At 39.8% G+C, this 24584-nt stretch overlaps 1 protein-coding gene across 6 annotated transcripts in view; it reads right to left on the minus strand.

Moving 5' to 3' along the window:
• pacsin2 (protein kinase C and casein kinase substrate in neurons 2) overlaps positions 1 to 18873 on the minus strand; it is a 61752-nt gene extending 42879 nt beyond the window's left edge. For 3 of the 6 annotated variants that reach the window (XM_062981873.1, XM_062981875.1, XM_062981872.1), the window contains exon 1: positions 18704 to 18873. The gene's annotated coding sequence lies outside the window, so the exon portion shown is untranslated. Of the gene's footprint in view, positions 1 to 14393; positions 14590 to 18703 lie in introns of all 6 variants that reach the window. The other 3 variants (XM_062981876.1, XM_062981874.1, XM_062981877.1) reach the window with 2 other exon arrangements.
• Positions 18874 to 24584: the final 5711 nt, after the last annotated feature.

A 24584-nucleotide genomic window follows, 5' to 3' on the forward strand; every position in this document is an offset into this window, starting at 1 on the left:
TGTGAGCGGAATGAGCGCTCGCTGTTAGCCCCAGCTCCTGCCAACCTAGCAGTTCGAAAACATGCAAATGTGAGTAGATTAATAGGCACCGCTCCGGCAGGAGGGTAACGGCACTCCATGCAGTCATGCCGGCCACATGACCTTGGAGGTGTCTACGGACAACGCCAGCTCTTCAGCTTAGAAATGGAGATGAGCACCAGCCCCCAGAGTCAGTCACGACTGGACTTAACGTCAGGGGAAAACCTTTACCTTTACTTAATTCACAATATCTGCTTTGAACTGGATTATCTGAGTCCACACTACCACAGAATCCAGTCCAATGTGGAATTTATACAGCTGTGTGGGGCCTTAGATACATGTTGGGTCTGTGTGCCAAGTTTGGTGCAGATCTGATGTTGGCTGGCTTCTGTGCTCTATGGATAATGTCAATTTCCAGAAACCCCTGCAGTGTGTTCAGTTGGTCACAGGGATTCTGTGCCAAGTGTGGGCCCAGTCCATCATCGGTGGGGTTCAGAGTGCTCTTTTATTACAGGTGAATTATACATTCCAGTACCTGCAACTACAACTTCAAAATGTCCAGGCCAATTTGCCTCAAAACCCACCAGTATTCAAATTTAGGCGTATCAGGTATGCATGCCAATTTTGTTGCAAATCCATCATTGTTTGGTTTCATAGTGTGCTCTGGGCCGTAGGTGAACTGCAACTCCTATAAATCCCTCCAAAAATCTTCAGTATTTTTTGTTGGTCATGGGGGTTCTGTGTGCCAAGTTAGTTCCAGGTCCATCGTTGGTGTGGTCCAGAGTGCTCTTTGATTGCAGGTGAACTATAAATCCCAGTATCTACAATGGTTATAAATCAAGGTGAATTCCACCCAAACATTTCCAGTATTTTTCGTTGGTCACAGGGGTTCTGTGTGCCAAATTGTGCTCCAGGTCCACTGCTGGTGAAATTGTTCCCGAATGAAAGCATTCTGGTGGGTCGTAGTGTTTGGGGAGGACACTGGCAGGGTTTAGGCACTTGCTATAACCTAGAATGTCATTGGAGGAAGTGGTTTTGGTGGATCCTCAGCACTGTGGGTTATAGTTGTTTGTGAACGTGAGAGGCTGTCTGTGTAAGTGGACACCCCAGCCACATACATACATACATATATACAGGTTTTCACTTTTATTATGTGTATAGATAAGCATGTTTACCTTTACCTTTCACTAGGAGGGGTTGCCACATTATTCTGAGAATCTATATGACATCTGGAACAAAACCTTTACTGTACTTTCCTTGAATCTCATACATGAAATCCCAATTTAGAGGGGATGAAGGAAGCCAAAAAGTTTACCTCTCTATTTTGTTTATTATGAAATCTCTTAGAAGGAGAGAGCATGGAAGGTAATGAGAATTCTCAAAGAACCCCCAAAACTGAATCAATAAAACTGCCACCGCTCCCTATAATTCTCATCTCTTTAATGGATTTAACTTCTACCCACTAAAGAAAAGAGAATTATAGGGAGTGGTGGCAGTTTTATTGATTTGGTTTTGGGGGTTCTAAAGAAGAGAGGTGCCACAATGGGGTGAGGCCCAGAGATAGCATTACAATGTTTAGCACTTGAAACACAAAAAATGTGGTATTCCTTAGTACAGTGGTTCTCAACCTAGGGTCCCCAGATGTTTTTGGCCTTCAACTCCCAGAAATCCTAGCCAGTTTACCAGCTGTTAGGGTTTCTGGGAGTTGATGGCCAAAAACATCTGGGGACCCTAGGTTGAGAACAACTGCCTTAGTACCTCTCCTGCACCACTAGAAATATGCAGGCAACAGCTTAATCTATATGCCTTTTGTTGTTTCATTGTATGAGGTATTATTGTAATTTTGAGGTAAAGCAGTTTTTCGCCTGCTCAAAAACTAGATAAAGGAAACTAGAGCATTTGGTATGCAGTGTAACAGAAAACAGGACTTGCTTTGCAAAAAATGCCTGTCTCAAGATTTTGTGGAAAAATCCAAAAGACAATGCAAAGCTCAAGAGAATACGAGTGATACACTAAAGACTTTAGCATTTAAAAATAAAAATTGTACATCAAAGAACCCGCAGGTTTGTAATAATCTGCAAATTTGCCACATCACAGTAGCAATGTATAACAAAATACTTATTGACCTACTCTCAAGAATGATCATGATGGACTCTGACTCTCATTCTGCTTTCATTGGTAGGACACAAGTATGCAAGTGAAAAATCCTACATAAGAGAAGCACATCTAATACCCCTCAAATGTTTTGGATTACAATTCCCATCAGTATGACCGATTATGACAGTTATACTCAAAATATGTGCCTAATATTGGGACCACTACCAATGGTAGTTTACTTTACATGGTAGAAGCAAGATTTGGGGAATTTTACCGTATTTCTACATGCTTGTGAAAACGCTCAGTCCTGGATACTTTCTGAACATGTTCCAATTTATAAATGAAACAGAACTAATATTAGGTGCTACGAGCTTATGAATACAATATACTAAAAAGGAATTTTAACATTGAGCAACTAAATACACAGTTACTGACAAGGACAACTAAATCTACTTACATAAGCCCTCTGTCATATCCTGGCCAGCAAATATGCAGAAGTGGCATCCATTTGGTGATAACTGTGAGTTCTCTCAGTTTGGGAGTTTGAGAATTGTGGTTTTGGCATATCTCCTGACAGCACCTATTAAGCATCACTGGTACACTTTGCAGATTTAGCATGTCATAGGCTAGGTGTCTTTGATGCTTTTCATAAGCCATCTCCCATCTAGAGTACATGCAGGCCCCCTTAAGGAAGCAATACCTCATTATGATTAAATCCGTTGGGCTCCTTTTCTCTCCCTTTGGCTTCTCCTTCCTTCCTTCCTTAGGCTTTAAATTGAATTTTTTTATGATTTATAATAGTCTTAGAGTTTCTTGAAAAACCGCAAAACAGCAAATCCATAAAAAGTGAACCGCGAAGTAGTGAGGGACTACTGTACTCAAAAATTTGAAAGCGGGAAATATCCTACTTTAAAAAATACGATTTGAGAATATCCCCATTTTCTTTATGAGCCCATCTAAGCAGCCCCAAATAAAATCTGAGCACACTCAATCTTAATAAAACAATTTTAATGCATTTTAGTTATTTCCTAGAGGGCTCCTTTGCTCACCTGCCTTTTTCTCCACCCACACATCGGGCACAGCGGAGGGAAGGCACTTGGGGAAGGCAACTCATCACACATTCACAGTCTCCCTACGTTTTGTGAAGCCTGCAGCCCTTATTAAATATAACACAGTGGCAGCAAATAATCCATGAATAATCATATTCATGAAAGTGAATGGCCAACTGTAGTATCAGAAATGGAGTCGCCGGCAGACCGAAGAGAAGCAGCTCACAATGTCATATTCTGTTGTAGGATATTTGTTTCTCAAGAATATGAAATTATTACATCGAAGGACACTTTTATTCTTAATTTTAAAAAACCATGCCTTTGCCTTGTATGTTAATTGACTTTCTGACTTTGAAAGCCTGGCTTTCACCCGTTTCTTTTTTTTTATTTTCTGTGGCCCAACAGCCTTTCACCACAGGTTCTGTGGTGAATTCATAAATCTATGATGACTGCTGGTGTTATTCACTTTTGGTGAATAACACCAAGGGGTTTGGTGTTTTACAATTAACATGTACACTAGCTGTTCAATAATTATTGTGTTAATTAATTAGCATCCCTAAAACAAAGCAACAGAATACATGCGCAACAGTTAAAACCACCTACATTGTAACTTGACCCACTTGATTACAGCACTGCAGGAATTATTTTTGAGATTTCAATCTGGTATTCCTCCCCAGCATGTTACTGGAATTCATGTTTACAAAACAAAATAAAAAACCATGTATCTCTAAAACAGAATAAAAATAAACAAATTAAGTACTGTTTCCGGCACATGCTGCTGCTGCTCAGTCGTTTAGTCGTCTCCGACTCTTCGTGACCTCATGGACCAGTGCGGCACATGCTAAGGTAGTATTATTATAAGATCTAAGTTAGAGAATCTATGAGAACACATTTGTGCTACTGTTCTGATACAACAGTGTAGATTATGTCCCCTGCTTGACTAGCTTTCAATGACTTGGACTTTGTATCATTATCAAGACCAAAGAAGCACTAACCTGTATTTCCAGTTGGGCTGTAAACTTTATTTCCATAGGGAGAATATATTTTCCTAGGCAACCAACAGACCTGTACTTTTATTTTCCAAAAAAATAATTTAACACAAGTTCCATGCTTTTTAGTTCTCTCTTGAAAGTTTAACAAACTTTTCATAAAGACTTTGTCTTAAGTTATCAGCTTAAAAGTAACAGAGCCAATGTGTATTAATGTAGACCAGGGCAGTCAAACTTCATAAATCACATCTATCTTATTTGTAACTTCCTGTATCTCTGCAAAGATCAAGATGGGTTTGTTCCAATTTATCCTCTCAATCATCCTATAAGGTAAGTCATGCTCTCTCCAGGTTGCAGGTATCATATTTATATTTATATACAAGTATATATGTGTGTGTATCTCCATTCAAACACAGGAAGTTCACACACACACATATATGTGTATGTTTGCATATGTGTATGAGGTCTCAAACTTTACCTTGGTATGCATAGAGTCAAACCTGCATCATCACCTGACATGTAGTAAAATTATCGTCATCATGATCTTATCCATGATTAAAACATATACAGCACAGTTCTCCTAGAAATTCCTAATTTTTTCCTTATGGGTAACAAGTGTTATTTTCAAACATCACTAATGCTCTCTAAAAAGCTATCAAAATTACTATGTACACAGAGATAAATAATGTTGGTGTTAAAAGGTTATTGCATCCTTCAAATGAAAATGCTTTGAAATTGAAACCCCATTCTACAATTTATATTAAATTTAATAATATTACAATCCAAGAAGTCAAAAGTGGGGAATTTTGGAAATTTCCCACACTTAAACATTCGTCTGCAAATTACCAATAATTAAAATAGAGTTAACCTACTGCATAAGTCCAAAAACTGATCTGAGTAAATTTTGTTTCCTTTCAGTTACTAGCATTAGTTGGATTTTCCCTAACAAGCTTTTGAGAGTCATCATACTGACCAAAATCATGTACCCTGCAGATGGTATCCTATCCACTGGAGCTTATCATATTTAAAGAACATGAGATCCAAATGGGTTATTCAATGATACATATAGCTTCCAGGCAGATCTTTCACAACAACAAATTAAAAACCGCAACAATGAACCAGGATTTTTTATCGGATCCCACTCAGCTATAGGTCTTCAAACTTTTGATGCCAAGGATCAGTTCATGGTCTCCCTGTCATAGAGTGTTAGCCTTGCAGGTCAAAAACAGTGTGAAGTGCTTCAAGCAATTAAGCATAGGAGATTACCTTTGCCAAGTTGATATCTCTCAATGTTGCTGTGCAGGTGAATGCCAACCAAGGGCCCTTCCAGACCGGCCCTATAACCCAGGATCTGATACCAGGTTTTCTTTTCATCCCAGATTATCTGGCAGTGCACTCATATAATCCAGGTTAAAGCAGAAACACTGGGATCAGATCCTGGGATATAGGGTCCTAAGGCCCCTTCTACAGAGCCATATAAAATCTCTGAACTGGATAATATGGCAGTGTAGACTCATGTACTCTAGTTCAAAGCAGATAGTGTGGATTATCTGCTTTGATAAACTGGATTATATGGTAGTGTAGAAAGGGCTTAAGAAAGGGTACTGTAGTCACTGATCTACACAAGCATAGCCACAATGTATCTATATTAGCACACAGAATGGATTTATTAAAAGCCACACACTATTTCACATTCTAAAAAGGCTTTTGGTATACATTTAGCAAGTTTTCTTCAACAATACCATATATTTTTTCTTTTTCACTGGTTTTAATGATTAACAATTCTTAGGAAAAGAGGCACGAAGTATGAATATTGGCCCTGGAATGAGGATATTCGCCTACCCTCACTTCACACAGAGTTCAGGTGCTCAATACAATCAAATCTAAACTGCAGTGAGACTTTTATTAGGCCAACTCCAAAGCAGAAAATATATTGCGTAATCTTTCAAAGCTTCACTAGCTCCTTCATCAGACAAAGATGTTAAATATCATGTAGAAAAAGCACTTAACAATGTTAGGTCCCTTTAACACTGCCATATAAAATCCAAATTATCCGCTTTGAACTGGATTATATGGTAGTGTAGATTCATATAATCCAGTTCAAAGCAAATAATGTGGATTATCTGTTTTGATAATCAGCACTATACTTAGGTGTAGAAGGGGCCTTTGAGTCACAGGTCTACATTCTGTGTGAGATGTTGTCAGTTAAGATGATGTTGAAGGATTTCAGTGAAGGCAGAGGCCACTTCCCTTATTGGCCTTGGCAATTAAAAAGAGCAATAAAAACAGGTAATAACATTTCAACTCCATTAATAACAGAAATGTAACTTTTCTTGAGATTCAGATAAGATAATTCCCATGATATGGCACAAAAGAGTACCATACTCTTACAAGGTCGTGATCTCTGCAAGCAACATTCAATAAGGCCCTCGGGAAAACTTGACTTGCCACATGAGTGAAATTCTTTCTAACTGAAGATATACTAGAGGAATTTTTTCATTTATTATTGCCCAATTGTGCCTAAAGCAAATTTTAAAGTATACTCAATCTTGTCACAATATTTTTCAAATTCAGATTGACCGCACATTTGTTCAACATGTACATTTCACAGTGCTGGCAGACAGTGCAGTCAGTAAAAGAATCAAACTATTTAGTGATGTCCTGCTATAAGTTTACTTTCAGTTCCTGTCTTTTTCCTCAAACCACACCAAAAATGTGTCTCAAGAACATTTAGAATTAGCAGCTCATTTCACATGCCACTGGAATCAAAAGCTCAGTACAGATGACTCTTGTGAAGTATCTGGGCCAAGCCCACTACTTTAATATATTAACTTATTGAGATACATAGCAAACATACACATTTCTATAAAAGAAGTTTACTCTCATCTTTTTAGAACAAAAAAAACTCCCTATAAGGCACAAAGTTGGCCTCATTCAGTTCAATGTACAAGTGAAAACAGTCAATTATAGTTTTATTTTAATGCAAAAATATACCGTCTCAGTTATATATAGTCACTAGCTGTGCCCGGCCACGCGTTGCTGTGGCGAAGTATGGTGGTATGGGAAATAAAGTATTGAGGAATTGGTGGTAGTTAAGGTCAAGGGTAAAGGTTTTCCCCAGACATTAAGTCCAGTCGTGTCTGACTCTGGAGGTTGGTGCTCATCTCCATTTCTAAGCCGAAGAGCCGGCGTTGTCCGTAGACTCCTCCAAGGTCATGTGGGATGACTACATGGCGCGGCGTTACCTTCCCGCCGGAGCAGTACCTATTGATGCACTCACATTTGCATGTTTTCGAACTTCTGGGTTGGCAGAAGCTGGGGCTAACAGTGGGGGCTCTCTCCGCTCCCCCAATTCAAACCTGTGGCCTTTCGGTCCAGAAGTTCAGCAGCTCAGCGCTTTAACACGCTGCGCCATCAGGGGATATTATTTCCTAAAGGTTGTGAATATACAATATTTCTGATAGGTTTTTTTTTGTTTGTTGGAGGCAAGTATGAACGCTGCAATTAGGAAAAATGATTAGGATGTAATGGCCTTGCAGCTTTAAAGCCTGGCTGTTTCCTCCCTGAGTGAATTTTTTGTTGGGAGGTGTTAGCTGGCCCTGATTGTTTCCTGTCTGGAATTCCCTTGTTTTCAGAGTGGTGTTGTTTGCGATATTTTATGTGCTTCTACTGTCTGTGGCCCTGAGAAAACAGAGGATTTTCCAGACTTTGATGATGGGAATACTTTGTTGGGAGGTGTTAGCTGGCCCTGATTGTTTCCTGTCTGGAATTCCCTTGTTTTCAGAGTGGTGTTGTTTGTGATATTTTATGTGCTTCTACTGTCTGTGGCCCTGAGAAAACAGGATTTGCCAGACTTTGATGATGGGAATACTTTGTTGGGAGGTGTTAGCTGGCCCCAATTGTTTCCTGTGTGGAATTCCCCTGTTTATTTACTGTCCTGGTTTTAGAGATTATATTGTTCTGCATTATTCTATCCCAGTAATTATTTCATATTAAAGAAGAATCTCACTTATCCAACATTCGCTTATACAATGTTCTGGATTATCCAACGCAGTCTGCCTTTTCATAATCAATGTTTTTGTAGTCAGTGTTTTAAATTCATTGTGATATTTTAGTGGTAAATTTGTAAATACAGTACAGTCGAGTCTCACTTATCCAACATAAACGGGCCGGCAGAACGTTGGATAAGCGAATATGTTGGATAATGAGGAATTAAGGATAACCCTATTAAACATCAAATTATGATTTTACAAATTAAGCACCAAAACATCATGTTAGACAACAAATTTGTCAGAAAAAGTAGTTCAGTACACAGTAATGCTATATAGTAATTACTGTATTTATGAATTTAGCACCAAAATATCACGATATATTGAAAGCATTGACTACAAAAATGCGTTGGATAATCCAGAACATTGGATAAGCGAGTGTTGGATAAGTGAGACTCTACTGTAAATACTACATAGCATTACTGCGCATGGAACTACTTTTTCTGTCAAATTTGTTTTATAACATGATGTTTTGGTGCTTAATTTGTATAACGATTACCTAATTTGAAGTTTAATTGGCTTTTCCTGAATCCCTTCTTATTATCCAACATATTCACTTATCCTGCCGGCCTGTTTACGTTGGATAAGTGAGACTCTACTGTATATTGATAATCTTAAATTGTCTGCTTAGAACTGGATTATATGAGGCCCCTTCTTCACAGCTGTATAAAATGCACACTGAAGTGGATTATATGGCAGTGTGGAGTCAAGATAATCCAGTGCAAAGCAGATAATATAAGATTATAAATGGGTTATATAGCTGTGTTGAAGGGCCTTGAGTCTACACTGCCATATAATCCAGTGCAAATTAGATAATCTGTGGAAGAAGTCTAAGTGAGGCCTAAATCTGCCTGTCCCCTAACTGAAACCTGGCTGTCCCTTGGTTGCTAGGCAACCAAGTGGGCAGAGATTAGCCCTCTAAACTGGCAGCAATTGGATAAAAAAAATTATTGCTCTCCCTCTAATTAGGACTTTATTTTTCTTTTATTTTTGTTGTATCAACCTTGAGGCGTGGATGATGGGTTGTGTTGTCAAATTTTGAGGTTGGGGGGCCTGTACTTTTGTTGTTTTCTGAATTGCCGTGATGCCATCACTCTTTTATATATATAGATTCATAGCCAATAGCGCCAATTCAGATTATCTCACAACCTCTGAGGAAGCCTAACATAGATGTGGACGAAAGATCAGGAGGGACTGCTTCTGGAATATGGCAGTACACACAAACTCACAGCAACCCAGTGATTCCAGCCATGAAAGCCTTCAACAACACAAATTATCTCAATTTATTAAACCAAAACACGTACAAGATTTCTTGTTGTATGTTTCCAAGTTATTCCCCATTTATAGCCATGCTATGTGAAACCAATCAAGGGGTTTTCTTGGCAAGATTTGTACAGAGTTTAACATTGCCTTCCTCTGGGGCTGACAGACTGCACCTTGCTCAAGGTTGAGCAGATATTTGAAGCCTGGTCTCCAGAGGTTTACTCCAACACTCAAACCACTGCACTAAACCAACAAGACGCTATTAAGCAAAGTTTATGATTCAGCAAACCTGGTAAATGTGATTACTCATGCTGAAACAAGCCACATTTTGAAGTAACCTTACATATAAGCTTTTTTTTTACTATTGTTTGGCATGATGGCTAAAATACAATCACCACTGTATTGCCAGAAGCTACTTCAACTAGAAACCAGATTACATACGGATGGGAAATGAAAGCAGACAAGCAGTACTGAGCCATAGTATTGTTCAATTAGGCTTGACCTAGTACCTAAAATGAGCTACTTGTATTAACAAACTGTAGAGAACACAATGTGTACAGCATAGTGGTTTCAGTTCCAAAATGGATTCACTCAGGTACCAGGGTTATTTTACACACAAAATAAAATGTGCATACAAATCAACCCACAATACAACTGATAACACGCTGAAAAAAGAAGCCTAACCACAGATTAACAGTCATAAAGAACTCTGTAGTGAAGAAAACTCTAAAATCAGGACAGTAAATAAAGAACACTAAAAAAAACAGGGGGATTCCAGACAAGGAACAATCAGGGACAGCTAACCCCTCACTGCCAAATTTTACTTTAAAAAGGAGAATAGTTGGGGAGAACCAGTAAAAGCTTCTTTAATATCAATGTTCACCCACTCCTTTAGAATAACTGAATGACACCCCCCCCCCGCAAATTAATTTCCCCACTCCCCCCCCCCCACTCTTATCAATAAAATGGATGCAGAATTTGAGAAACAAGTTTGTTTCACCACTTGAAACAAGTTTGTTTTGCCCTATATATTCATGTATAGGTATGGAAATTTTAGTCAAAAAATCAACCCAAAAATCTTGGGTCGATTTATCCACTGGTCAAAAAAAGGAATCTTTCTCTTCTCTGAGTAGAGTGGCAAAAGACATGGACATACCAGGAAAACCTAAAAGAAATACCAACCCTTTCTCCCCGCTCCAATTTTAGCCTTTTTGAATGCCTGGGTTAGGAAATGGCATGAGTGCATTAGTGGCTTCCCCTCTTGCAGAATCTTCCTTGGCTTATATTATGCAAAATTGTTGGCCCCCAAACGTACCCTCAACATGTACATGAGCACATACAACACTTCACTTCCTTAGTGACACAGACTAAGATTCATACATCAGAAGTGCTAGTTAGGATTTTAACTGATTTTTAAAAAAAGATTTTATAAAGACTTTCCACAGTCCAAGAGAAGCGCTTAATATTAAAACTGAATACATTAACAAATGTCATTTTGTTGATGATCTGAGCAAGCACTGAGTTTCAAACAGAAATGTTTTCCACAGGTCTCTTACAAAAATATGTTAAAAGAAAAAACTGATTTGTAAGAATATTTAATTTGGCTTCATGGCTTGTTTTAACATCCTTCGTGAAGGAAAGTGAACCAATGTATTTAGATAATGATAGGGGAACTACAAAATATACACCTTCAAAGTTAGAACTGCCTTAACCAGACTATCATTTCAATCAGCAAGGGGTGGTCATTGGAAGAGCCCAGTATCATGGAGTCCACAATAAGTAAATTAAGTTCTTGTCTCACATAGTAGGTGTCTTCTACAAGGGTAGAGGGAGAGGGGAGTTATTCAGCTAGACAAGCATCTGACTCATTACAACAAAAGCAGCCAGGAAAGATGTAGCCAGACATAGCAAATACCAGAACACTCATTATAATTTCTGTGCTGTCCTAACTCAGTTCATATATTTATAGCCCAACCTGCAGCCCACAGTGATCCACAAGGCAGCATTTCTCCTTACTTTCATCATTCACTAATACTATTTCCCGGGGGTGGTCTAGTATAAAAAGTGCCCAAGTTTCCTATTATTGTAATCCCAGTACCACTCAGAAGTAATTGATGAATATTAGTGTTACATAGTGTAATAATAACAATTTCAATGTGCCATTTTAACCTCTTGTATTGATTTGATTTGGGGAAAAAAACCTTGTATACCAACTGAACCATCTAAACTGGGCTCTACAGGCCAATGGGTATTCTATAATAGACATCTGAAGAGCTGAAAGACCAAGAACAAGCCATGAGAGTAAATACAAAGATCCACCTAGACCAGTGGTTCTCAACCTGAGGGTCCCCAGGTGTTTTGGCCTACAACTCCCAGAAATCTCAGCCAGTTTACCAGCTGTTAGGATTTCTGAGAGTTGAAGGCCAAAACATCTGGGGACCCATAGGTTGAAAACCTCTGACCTAGAGGAAAAGTGTTCTTACCATACATCAAGGAAACCACTGACTGCATAAGGAAGCTGATGAAACAATCTACAAATAATCTAGACCCACCAAGAAAATTCAACAAATGATACGTTCAGCAAACGATAAGAGGGATCCTCTAACCACTGCAGGTATACCATGTAGCTGTGGACAGATCTACAAAGGGAACACCAAACGCAGCGCCCAGACACAAATCGAAGAACATGAAAGGCACTGCAGACTAATTCAACCAGAGAAGTCAGCTATAGCAGAGCACTTGACAAACCAACCTGGACACAGAATATTATTTGAGAACACAAAAATGTTGGACCACTCTTGACAACCATCATGTCAGACTACACAGAGAAGCCATTGAAATCCACAAGCACGTGAAAATATTCAACAGAAAGGAGGAAACTATGAAAATGAACAGAATCTGGTCACCAGTATTAAAAAAACAACAACCAGAATCAAGGCAGTAAATAGAAACTCCAGGCAGCAAACAATCAAGTTCCAGTTAACACCCCCACCCCCAAACAGAGGGTGCCTTTAGGCAACAACAGCCAGGCTACCTCTATGCAGATACCCTCACTGATTGAGATTCAAGCTTTTCCTACATGACAGGGGGTTGGACTAGATGGTCCATGTGGTCTCTTTCAACTCTGATTCTTAACTTGCTAATTGCAACACTTGCTTTAAACAGACAAGTGTTCCTTTTCCCACCGTGGACATTCCACAGATAGATACACACACACTCCACTTGCCTCACTACCAACAGAATATCTAAAGATGCTAATCACAGATGCAGGTGAAATGTCAGGAGAATGCTAATGCAACATGGCTATACAGTTTAATACACTTTTTCCACTTTTTAAATGATAGAATTAATTAAGAAACGACGTTTATAACCCAGGACCAAAATAAAATTGTGTTACATACTGTAATGCATCTTGTACTCTGAAATAAAATCCCTGGGCCTATTCTGTATCTTGTACATCCCAACATGGTTTCAGAAAAGATTTTCTATCTCTGGGAGACACTAACCCTGTAGTTACTCACAAGGTGCTTCTTTTTGCACTGGCAGTATTGAAAATCCAGATTAATTTCTGAAATTGCAGTTGACTGTTGTAGGGATGCTTTTACCTAATTATAGTGTGGTTGTTTATATCTTAAATGTTTCTTGCTTAAGTTTTAGTAATACTGAATTTTACTTGTTCATATAGCATTTTATGTAGTATTTTAAGGGGGCATCTCGCCATTGATGTATGGAGCATTTTAATGATTTACATAGTATTTTAATTGTGTATTTCATGTTGTATTTTATAATCTGGTTTTTATGTATTGATTTATTTGTCCTATATGTGAAAGACCTACGATCTAAGCACTGAATAAACTACAAATAAGTGTAATAACAATCTCGTAATTCTGATAGTCCTCCACTCAAGGAGTAAATAAGGCTTTTAAACAGAGGCTGGATGACCATCTGTCAGGGGTGCCTTGATTGTGCTTTTCCTGCATGACAGGGGGTTGGACTAGATGCCCCTTTTGGTCTCTTCCAACTCTTCTTTGAATCGAGTCAGTCATCGGCTGCCTACCTGATAGATCTGACTAAAATCATGCCAACAAGAGGCAGAGAAAATGTATGGAAAGAAACATCCAGCCAAGCTTTGCAGGGATACTTCCCTTCACAGGTGTTGCAGCAAATACTAATAGAGAAACAAGGCCCAGGAATGGGTGGGTGGCTGTCAATCAAACCCAGAGAAGGGCATGAACAACTCATAATATTGGGGAATCTCCATCCACTCAGGGGTGTCACTAGAGTGTCAAACTCCTCTAACATCTACATGAAACCACTGGGAGAGATCTGTATGCAGACGACACCCAACTCTATCACTCCTTTACACCAAAAGCCAAGGAAGCCATCATGATCCTGAACCGGTGTCTATCAGCTGTGATGGACTGGATGAGGATGAACAAATTGAAATTGAACCCTGACATGACAGAGGTACTCCTGGTCAGTTGTAAGGCAGATTGTGGTATAAGGACTACAGCCTGTGTTAGATGTGGTTACACTCCCCCTGAAGACACAGGTCCACAGCTTGGGGGTCCTCCTAGACTCAGCGCTGACCCCGGAGGCCCTTTGCACAAAGTTTGTGCACCAGCTACACCCATACCTTGAAAAACCAGATCTAGCTAGGGTGTTACTTACATCCCATTTAAACTACTGCAATGTGCTGTACATGGGGCTTCCTCCAAAAAGCATTTGAAAGATCCAGCTGGTTCAAAGCTCAGCAGCCAGATTGCTAACAGAGGCTGGTTACAGCAAAAGAACTAACCCCCAGCTAAAACAACTGCACTGGCTGCTAGTCAGTTTCCGGGCACAATTCAAAGTGCTGGTCTTAACCTATAAAGCCCTAGATTACTCGGGCCCAGTCTACTTAAAACACAGTATTTCCCTCTATGTACCTGCACGAGCTGTGAGATCAGCAGGAGAGGCCCTTCTCTCGGTCCCAACACGGCCGCAAATACAGTTGGTGGAAACGAGAGGGAGGGCCTTCTCGGTGGTTGCTCCGTGGCTCTGGAACTCTCTTCTAAAAGACATCAGAATGGCCCCCTTCCCAACTTTCAGGCGTCAGATAAAAACCTTTCTTTGGAATCAGACCTTTGAATGAAGATTAATACAAGAGTGATAGGTGGCATAGTAACATTTGAGCTAAACCTTTTTGTGCAATACCTTTATAGACAAGTGGCAATTCAATGGATAATGGCTTTGGTTTATGTCTGTTTAGTTTTTAACTATACCTAAAGTGCCGATTATATTTTAATCTGGAATGTTTTATTATGGTTTGATTGTCTTACTATGTTTTAATGGCAACCAGTTTTTTTTTCATTTTCATGGTTTCTTCCTTTCTGTTGAAATTGTCCACATGCTTGTCAATTTCAATAGCTTCTCTGTGTAGTCTGATATGGTAGTTGTTAGAGTGGTCCAGCATTTCTGTGTTCTCAAATAATCTGCTGTGTCCAAAGTTCATCAAGTGCTCTGCTATGGCTGACTTCTCTGGTTGAGTTAGTCTGCAGTGCCTTTCATGTTCCTTGATTCATGTTTGGACGCTGTGTATGGTGGTCTCTATGTAGACTTGTCCACAGCTGCATGGTATACGGTAAACTCCTGCAGAGGTGAAAGGATCCCTCTTGTCCGTTGCTGAACTAGGCATTTGTTGGATTTTCTTAGTGGATCTGTAGACAGTTTGTAGGTTGTGTTTCTTCATAAACTCCCCTATGCAGCCAGTAGTTCCCTTGATGTATGGTAAGAACACTTTTTCTCTGGGTAGGTCTTTGTCTTTACTGCCTTGTTCTTGGTCTTAGAGCTCTTGTGATGTCTGTGGTAGAGTATCCATTGGCCCATGGAGCCCAATTTAGGTGCTTCAGTTTGCCTTGAAATCCACAAGCAGGTGGATAATTTCAACAGAAAGGAGGAAACCAGGAAAATGAACAAAATCTGGCTGTCAGTATTAAAAAAAACCTCTAAAATCAGGACAGAAAATAAAGAACAACGCTCAGAAAAGAGAGGAATTCCAGATATGAAACAATCAGGGCCAGCTAACCCCTCCCAACAAAGGATTCCCCAGGCAGGAAGCAGCCAGGCTTTGAAACTGCAAGGCTATTCAGTGCTAATCATGGTGGCCAATTGCACCATTCACACTTGACTCAAGCAGACAAGAGTTCTTTCTCCCACCCCGGACATTCCACAGATATATAAACCCCACTTGCACAGTTTTCCAACAGACTTCACAACCTCTGAGGATGCCTGCCATAGATGTGGGCGAAAACATCAAGAGAGAATACTTCTGGAACATAGCCATACAGCCCACAAAACCCGCAACAACCCAGTGATTCCAGCCATGAAAGCCTTTTACAACACATACAGTAGAGTCTCACTTATCCAACATAAACAGGCAATCAGAACGTTGGATAAGTGAAAATGTTGGATAATATGGAGGGATTAAGGAAAAGCCTATTAAACATTAAATTATATTATGATTTTACAAATTAAGCACCAAAATATCATGTTTTACATCAAATCGGCAGAAAAAGCAGTTCAATACATGGTAATGTGATGTAGTACAGTAGAGTCTCACTTATCCAACATAAACGGGCCGGCAGAATGTTGGATAAGCGAATATGTTGGATAATAAGGAGAGATTAAGGAGAAGCCTATTAAACATCAAATTAGGCTATGACTTTACAAATTAAGCACCAAAACATCATGTTGTACAACAAATTTGACAGGAAAAGTAGTTCAATATGCAGTAATGCTATGTAGTAATTACTGTATTTACGAATTTAGCACCAAAATATCACTATGTATTGAAAACATTGACTACAAAAATGCATTGGATAATCCAGAACGTTGGATAAGCGAGTGTTGGATAAGTGAGACTCTACTGTAATTACAATATTTATGAATTTAGCACCAAAGTATCATCATGTATTGAAAAAACTGACTACCAAAACATTGACTACTAAAAGGCTGACTGTGTTGGATAATACAGAACGTTGGATAAGTGGAGGTTGGATAAGTGAGACTCTACTGTAAGTCTATTTCCTTTTTGTCCTAACCTAGCTGTATGTTTTATACCCTGTTGATAGCTGCTTCGAATCCCTGATTGGGAGAAAGGTGGGGTGTAAATTAATAAATAATAGTAGAGTCTCACTTATCCAACATTCTGGATTATCCAATGCATTTTTGTAGTCAATGTTTTCAATACATCATGATATTTTGGTGTTAAATTAATAAATACAGTAATTACTACATACCGTGTTTCCCCGAAAATAAGACAGTGTCTTATATTAATTTTTGCTCCCAAAGATGCTCTAGGTCTTATTTTCAGGGGATGTCTTATTTTTCCATGAAGAAGAATTCACATTAATTGTTGAACAAAAAAATGAACATTTATTATATACTGTACATTAGTTGTCATCACAAACCAGCATAACCAGACAAACTGTGAATCCTATCAAGAATTTCTTGTTACTACCATTAATTCCATGTCCAACACTCTACGGTACGTATATTTACCAATCCTGCATGCTCTGGTGTTCTGTTTGTTGGGCATGCTTCCAAACAAAAACTTTGCTAGGTCTTACTTTCGGGGGAGGCCTTATATTTAGCATTTCAGTAAAACCTCTACTAGGTCTTATTTTTTGGGGATGTCTTATTTTAGGGGAAACAGGGTAGCATTACTGCGTATTGAACTACTTTTTCTGTCAAATTTGTGGTATAACATGATGTCTTGGTGCTTAATTTGTAAAATCATAACCTAATTAGATGTTTAATAGGCTTTTCCTTAATCCCTCCTTATTATCCAACATTTTCACTTATCCAATATTCTGCCTGCCTATTTATGTTGGATAAGTGAGACTCTACTGCAGGGGTCCCCAAACTAAGGCCTGGGGCCACATGCGGCCCATCAAAGCCATTTATCCGGCCCCCGCAGGCACACGCCTTTCCCACCTCCTCCCTCACCTGGTGCGCACCTTCCAAAGCTTTGCTTGTTCATAATGGTATTTTAATTATTATTTAATTAATAATTAATTATTAGGGGGTGCTTAGCTTGTGCTTTTGGTGCACAAAGGCAGAAGGGGTTGGACTAAATGGCCCAAGGGGTCTCTTCCAACCCTCTTTATTATTATTATTATTATTATTGACACAAAGACACAGTATAGCACAGTAAACAAGATATATATCCTAGATTTTGTATCACAAAATCACAAGTCGAACACTTCCTAAGTGTTTAGGACTATATTATTATTATTATTATTATTATTATTATTATTATGACACAGAAAACAAGATAGACATGCTGGATTTCGTATCACAAAATCACAAGTCGAACACTTCCTAAGTGTTTAGGACTATATGATATATTATTATTATTATTTTATTATGACACAGCAAACAAGATAGACATGCTGGATTTCGTATCACAAAATCACAAGTCGAACACTTCCCAAGTGTCTAGGACTGTGTGATGTATTTTCGGATGATGCGTGCAGATCCCAGTAGGGTGGCCTTTTGCAGTTGGCAGATCGTAATTTTGTCAATGTCTATTGTTTATTATTATTAACAACATTGAGGCTGGGTGGCCATCTGTCAGGGATGCTTTCTTGTGCTTTTGGTGCACAAAGGCAGAAGGGGTTGGACTAAATGGCCCAAGGGGTCTCTTCCAACCCTCTTTATTATTTTTATTATGATTATTATTAACACTGAGGCTGTATTTCTTTCCATTTTGTTTGTTTATTTCAAAATAAGATATGTGCAATGTGCATAGGAATTTGTTCATAGTTTTTTTTTTTAATAAACTATAGTCCGGCCCTCCAAAGGTCTGAGAGACCGTGAACTGGCCCCCTGTTTAAAAAGTTTGGGGACCCCTGCTCTACTGTAATAGTAATAATAACCAGGCGATGTCTCTTTCTCTCTCTCATTCGCCCCAAGTCACCAAGACCTGCATCCTGAAGGAGAGGAAAGAAGGCAAGGCAACCTGGCTTCCTCCCTCTGCGTCGGAGGGCCGACCTTGAGGCCAGGACTCTCTCCTTGCGTTTACCTCAGAGCGGTTCCAACAGCTGAAGGAGGCACAAACACAGAGAGCGAGAGCAATGGGGGGAAAGCTACTTCAGGGGGCAAAAAAGGCGGGATGGAACTAATAACCCCTCTCTCAGGACACGGTCCAGTTCGAAACGCAACCAACTCCGAGGGAAACCAGGCCCCTTCTCACCTTTCCTCGCTCTTCACCTCGGCGGGCGCTGCGCTGACGCGTCTCTCCGGGAAGAAGGAGAAGAACCGAGCGGCCGGCGACTCCCACCGCCCCGCCCTGCTCCTGCTCCTCCGCCGTGTCCGAGTGACTGGTGAGGCTCCGGCCGCCCGAGGAACGCCTCCCTCTCCCCCGCCCGCTCAGATTGGGCGCGCGCCGAGCCCTGCCCGGTCCTGATTGGGCGCCGCCTCCGATTGGACACAGTCCCCAAATTGCAAGCAATCCCGTAGTAGCTGTTTCTTTTTGTTTTTTTTAAGTCAAGCCGACATCCCATTGGTTTTCCCTCGGCCAACCAACGCCAACTTCCTCGTTGAAGAAGAAACTGCGGAAGGGAATTGAGTTGGGATGAAGGGCTGTTGTGGGTCAGGCTTCTGCTGCAGGGCTGGTTCTGATCGTATGAGGCCCATTTCACACAGCTGAATAAAACCTCACCTTTTCAGCTTTAAACTGGAATATATGGCAGTGTGGACTCAGATAACCCAGTTCAAAGCAGATATTGCGGGATTTTCTGAGTTGCATCCAAAGGAGTCTAGTGCAATGATGGGCAACCTTCTGTGCTTGGTGTGTTAAAATTCACCAAAAAACCTAGCATGACTTAAGTGGCGTGTCACTTCGAGAAAAAACCCATAATTTCACAATATACAGTAGAGTCTCACTTATCCAACATAAACGTGCCGGCAGAACGTTGGATAAGCGAATATGTTGGATAATGAGGGATTAAGGAAAAGCTTATTAAACATCAAATTAGGTTATGATTTTACAAATTAAGCACCAAAACATCATGTTATTTATGAATTTAGCAATATATCATGATATATTGAAAACATTGACTACAAAAATGCGTTGGATAAGCCCGTGTTGGATAAGTGAGACTCTACTGTAATTACTACATAGCATTACTGCGCATGGAACTACCTTTTCTGTCAAATTTGTTGTATAATATGTTTTGATGCTTAATTTGTATAACGATTACCTAATTTGATGTTTAATCAGCTTTTCTTGAATCCCTTCTTATTATCCAATATATTTACTTATCCTGCCGGCCTGTTTACGCTGGATAAGTGAGAGTCTACTGTATATTGATCATCTTATATTATCTGCTTAGAACTGGATTATATGAGGCCCCTTCTTCACAGTTGTATAAAATGCACACTGAAGTGGATTATATGGTAGTGTGGAGTCAAGATAATCCAGTGCAAAGCAGATAATATAAGATTATAAATGGGTTCTATAGCTGTGTGGAAGGGCCTTGAGTCTACACTGCCATATAATCCAGTGCAAATTAGATAATCTGTGGAAGAAGTCTAAGTGAGGCCTAAATCGGCCTGTCCCCTAACAGAAACCTGGCTGTCCCTTGGTTGCTAGGCAACGAAGTGGGCAGAGATTAGCCCTCTAAACTGGCAGCAATTGGATAAAAACAATTATTGCTCTCTCTCTAATTAGGACTTTATTTTTCTTTTCTTTTTGTTGTATCAACCTAGAGGCGTGGATGATGGGTTGTGTTGTCAAATTTCGAGGTTGGGGGGCCTGTAGTTTTGTTGTTTTGTCCACTGCCCTGATGCCATCACTCTTTTATATATATAGATTGCAGCCCAGTCAAATGTGGGCTAGGTAATGCTATTAGGTGGATCTGTAATTGGTTAAGTGACCAAGTCCAATGAGTGCTCACCAATGGTTCCTCGTCATCCTAGAAAGAAATGACAAGTGGAGTGCCGCAGAGTTTGGTGCTGCTCAATATCTTTATTAATGACTTGGATGTTTAGAGGGAGTGCTTATCAAGTTGGCAGATGACACCAAATTAGGAGGGATAGCTAATACTCCAGAGGACAGGATCAGAATTCAAAATGACCTTAACTGATTAGAGAGCTGGGCCAAAACTAACAAAACAAATTTCAACAGAGACAAATGTAAGATACTACATTTTGGCAGAAAAAAATAAATACAATACAAGATGAGTGATGCCTGGCTCAACAACAGTCCTTGTGAAAAAAATCTTGTAGTCTTCATGGACATGTTGAACATGAGCCAATAGTGTGATGCAGCAGCTGAAAAAGCCAATGGGATTTTGGGCTGCATCCAAAGAAGTCTAGTGTCTAGATCAAGGGAAGTCTTTGTATTCTGCTTTGTTTAGACCTCACCTGGAATACTGTGTCCAGTTCTGGGTGCCACAGTTCAAAATAGATATTACCAAGCTGGAAGGTGTTCAGAGGAGGGTGACTAAAATTATCAAAGGTCTTGAGACAGTGCCCTATGAGGAGTGGCTTAAAGAAATGGATATGTTTAGCCTGCAGAAGAGAAGGTTGAGAGGAGATATGATAGCCATGTATAAATAGGTGAAAGCGTGTCATAAGGAAGAGAGAGTAGGCTTGTTTTCTGTTGCCCTGGAAACTAGGACTGGGAGCAGTGGGTTCAAATGATAGAAAAGGAGATTCCACCTGAACGTTAGGAAGAACCTCTTGACTGTAACAGCTGTTCAGCTCTCTCTGCTTCGGAGACTGGTGGAAGCTCCTTATTTGGAGGTTTTTAAACAGAAGCTGGATGACCATCTGTTGGGGGTACTTTGATTGTAATTTTCCTGCATGGCGAGGGGGTTCGACTGGATGGCTCATGAGGTCTCTTCCAACTCTATGATTCTTTGAGTTTAGTACAGCCTCCATATCTGCAGGACCAGTGCCTGAGGATACATCTATGCCTGACAAAATATGTCTTTCGTTGTGCTTTTGTTGTATTCTTGGGCAAGATACAAGAATCATGCCGAATTATAATCAGAGGCTCCTGCTGGCAACACAGGGTGCATCAACACTGTCAAATTAGTGCATCTTTAACTGCCATGGTTCAATTCTGTGGAATGCCAAGAGTTGCAGTTTGGTGAAGCCCTCTGGCAGAGAAGGTAAAAGGCTTTATAAAACTACAGCTCCCATGATTCCATAACAGTGAGCCATGGAAGTTATAGTGGAATCAGACTGCATTAATTCAACAGCGGATGGATACACTTAAAGGCTGGGAGCAAGCACCTGGTGTGTAAGCCCTGTAGAACTCAATGGCCCAAACAATTTTTTAGCCCCAACTAGACTAGGCCCATTCACTCAAGTGATTTTACTGGTATGTAGTTTGACTTAACAAATTCCTTTCGATTCAGTGGGTGTGCTTTCATTTTATTGCAGCACTTAGCAGCCTTTTAATGATTCTAGGAACTCCCATCAGCAACATCTATAGGGCTGAATTATTTCAAATAATATATCTGCTCAGAAATGGGACATATTGCTGAGTAAAAAAAAATATAGGATTGATTTTAGTTGACTTATGTAATTCTAAGAATACATACCAATGATTTGCATGCCCATTTGTATGTGTTCTGCAAAGATGATTGACCTAAGTTCAGTGCATTTCTGTACTTATTGTGTCTTTTATTGCCATCACTTATTTACAATATATTTTTGAGGATTTGCAAATCATAAAAAGATAAAACAAACAGGCAAATGAACAGATGGTATACAATTCAAGAATAAAGTTCACTGGTGAGTAATCAAGGTGTAATGTTCACTAATTATATGAACAAATGGACGGTGTGTCCTTCCAAAAAGGCAGCTGATGAGGAGGTGGAGGCAAACAACCAACACACCGATCACCATGTTCTTAAAAAAGGAAAGTGGTTTCTGAAAGATGTGTCACTGCTTTTAAGTCCTTTGATCATCGTCACATTGTGGGAAAACTTTTCCATGAGTAGCAGATTAGAAATTTTCTTACACCAGGCTTCCACATTCAAGATACCTTCCTTCCATTTGTGGGCTATTATTGTGAAAAGGAACTGCCAGGAAAAAAGCGATGATATTGTTGCCAAAATCTTGGGTACTCCCAGTGTGCTATAGCTTCCCATTGGTCCAATGAAAGACATAGGTTGAAGACAGGAACAGAAATCAGTTTTGTCCAGAGTGGATGCTGGGGACAGGTTTCATCATGTCCTTCAAGTACAAGCATGGGGGTTATATAGAGCAGAGCTTTCCAAACTGTGTGTTGGGACACACTAGTGTGTTGCCTGTAGTTCCTAGGTATGTCACATGAAAATGCTCCCCCCCCTTCCCCGCCCCCACAAACAAAGGCTGACTGGTGAGGAAGGAGGAAATGGAGGAGGAGAAAGAGACCCTTAAAGGGGATCCAGTCCAACCCTCTTCTCCTAGGCAGGAAGACACAGTCAAAGCACCTCTGGATGGCTATCCAGGCCTCATTTAAAAACCTCCAGAGAGCTTCAATCACTACAAAAGTGGAGTGCAAGGGGCTGTTCAGGTGTAGTCACTGCTGTATCCTTTATAATTCACACAAGTTGTTGATTGAATTGCAATAATTACCTCTAAAAATTGATAAGTTTCTAATTAAGAAAAGAAAATCTGTTGACAACAATGTGATGAACAATGTGGCTATAGAGAAAACTACACAAGAATCACCTGTAGTACATAAGATGTGTGAAAGGAAAATGTCCAGACCTTGTTTATACAGTACAGATTATATGAAACATATACACATGGTATAATATAGTGTATGAAACTCTTGCAAGAGGTTGTTTTAAGCTCCATCTTCCTAGTAAAACTGAATTGCCATGTCATAAAAGGATGCTTATTTCCTAAGCGTGTCACCAACATTAAAAGTTTGGAAAGCTCCAATATAGAGGACTACACACATTTGGAAACAATTGGTGCAGTTTCATGGCCTTTAATCTCACTGGTTCCAAAGTACATTCGTTTACAGTTTGTGGTTGGTGCAAATTAGGATCCATACTCCCACTGGGCCAGAAGTAAATTCACTTACAGTTTGTGATTGGTGCATAGTCTGGAATAAACTGTTATTGGATGTATTTGAAGGTGTCTGCATTCTGTTTTTGTCCACCCCCTGGAAGCTGGGAAGGAGTGTGGGCTGGGGCTGGGGTCAAAGGGTAGCTGATGGGCTTACTCTTAGTGACATAGTTCCTAGGAGATTCCCAGCTGTTGGACAGTCGATTGCTGGGCATTGTGATGGGTCTTAAGACTGGGACAAAAGGCAATGGGTGCAGCCTGATGAGCTTACAAAGCTGAGACTGGGAGTCCTCTCCAGGTCATTTATGGCATCTCCGATTTGGGAAGGGGATGTCAATAACAATGTATTTGGGTCCTAAATATTCATTTTGTTTAGTAAAAAAAAAGGAATGGACTAGTACACCTATACAAAAGTTAATCTTTTGCTTTGTAATGACTGTAAGTCAACTTACTACCTGAGACCAAAATTTGTTCTCTCCCTGACAATACAGCCACATATAGAAGTATGTATATTGATATTACATTCCCTCCAGCATACAGAAGCAATATTTTTCAGTATTTTGGCTAGCCTAAGTTAAGCCTAAGGTGGCCTCTAGGTGACAACAACTACCGTGTTTCCCCGAAAATAAGACAGTGTCTTATATTAATTTTTGCTCCCAAAGATCCTCTAGGTCTTATTTTCAGGGGATGTCTTATTTTTCCATGAAGAATAATTCACATTTATTATTGAACAAAAAAAGAACATTTATTATATACTGTACAGTAGTTGTCATCACAAACCAGCATAACCAGACAAACTGTGAATCCTATCAAGAATTTCTTGTTACTACCATTATTTCCATGTACAACACTCTATGGTAGGTACATTTACCGATCCTGCATGCTCTTGTGTTCTGTTCGTCGGGCATGCTTCCAAACACAAACTTTGCTAGGTCTTACTTTTGGGGGAGGCCTTATATTTAGCAATTCAGAAAAACCTCTACTAGGTCTTATTTTATGAGGATGTCTTATTTTAGGGGAAACAGGGTATATACTCTCTAGTAAGTAAGATTTGAAGG

Source organism: Anolis carolinensis, chromosome 5 (genome assembly GCF_035594765.1).
Source record: "Anolis carolinensis isolate JA03-04 chromosome 5, rAnoCar3.1.pri, whole genome shotgun sequence".
NCBI classification, from domain to species: domain Eukaryota; kingdom Metazoa; phylum Chordata; class Lepidosauria; order Squamata; family Dactyloidae; genus Anolis; species Anolis carolinensis.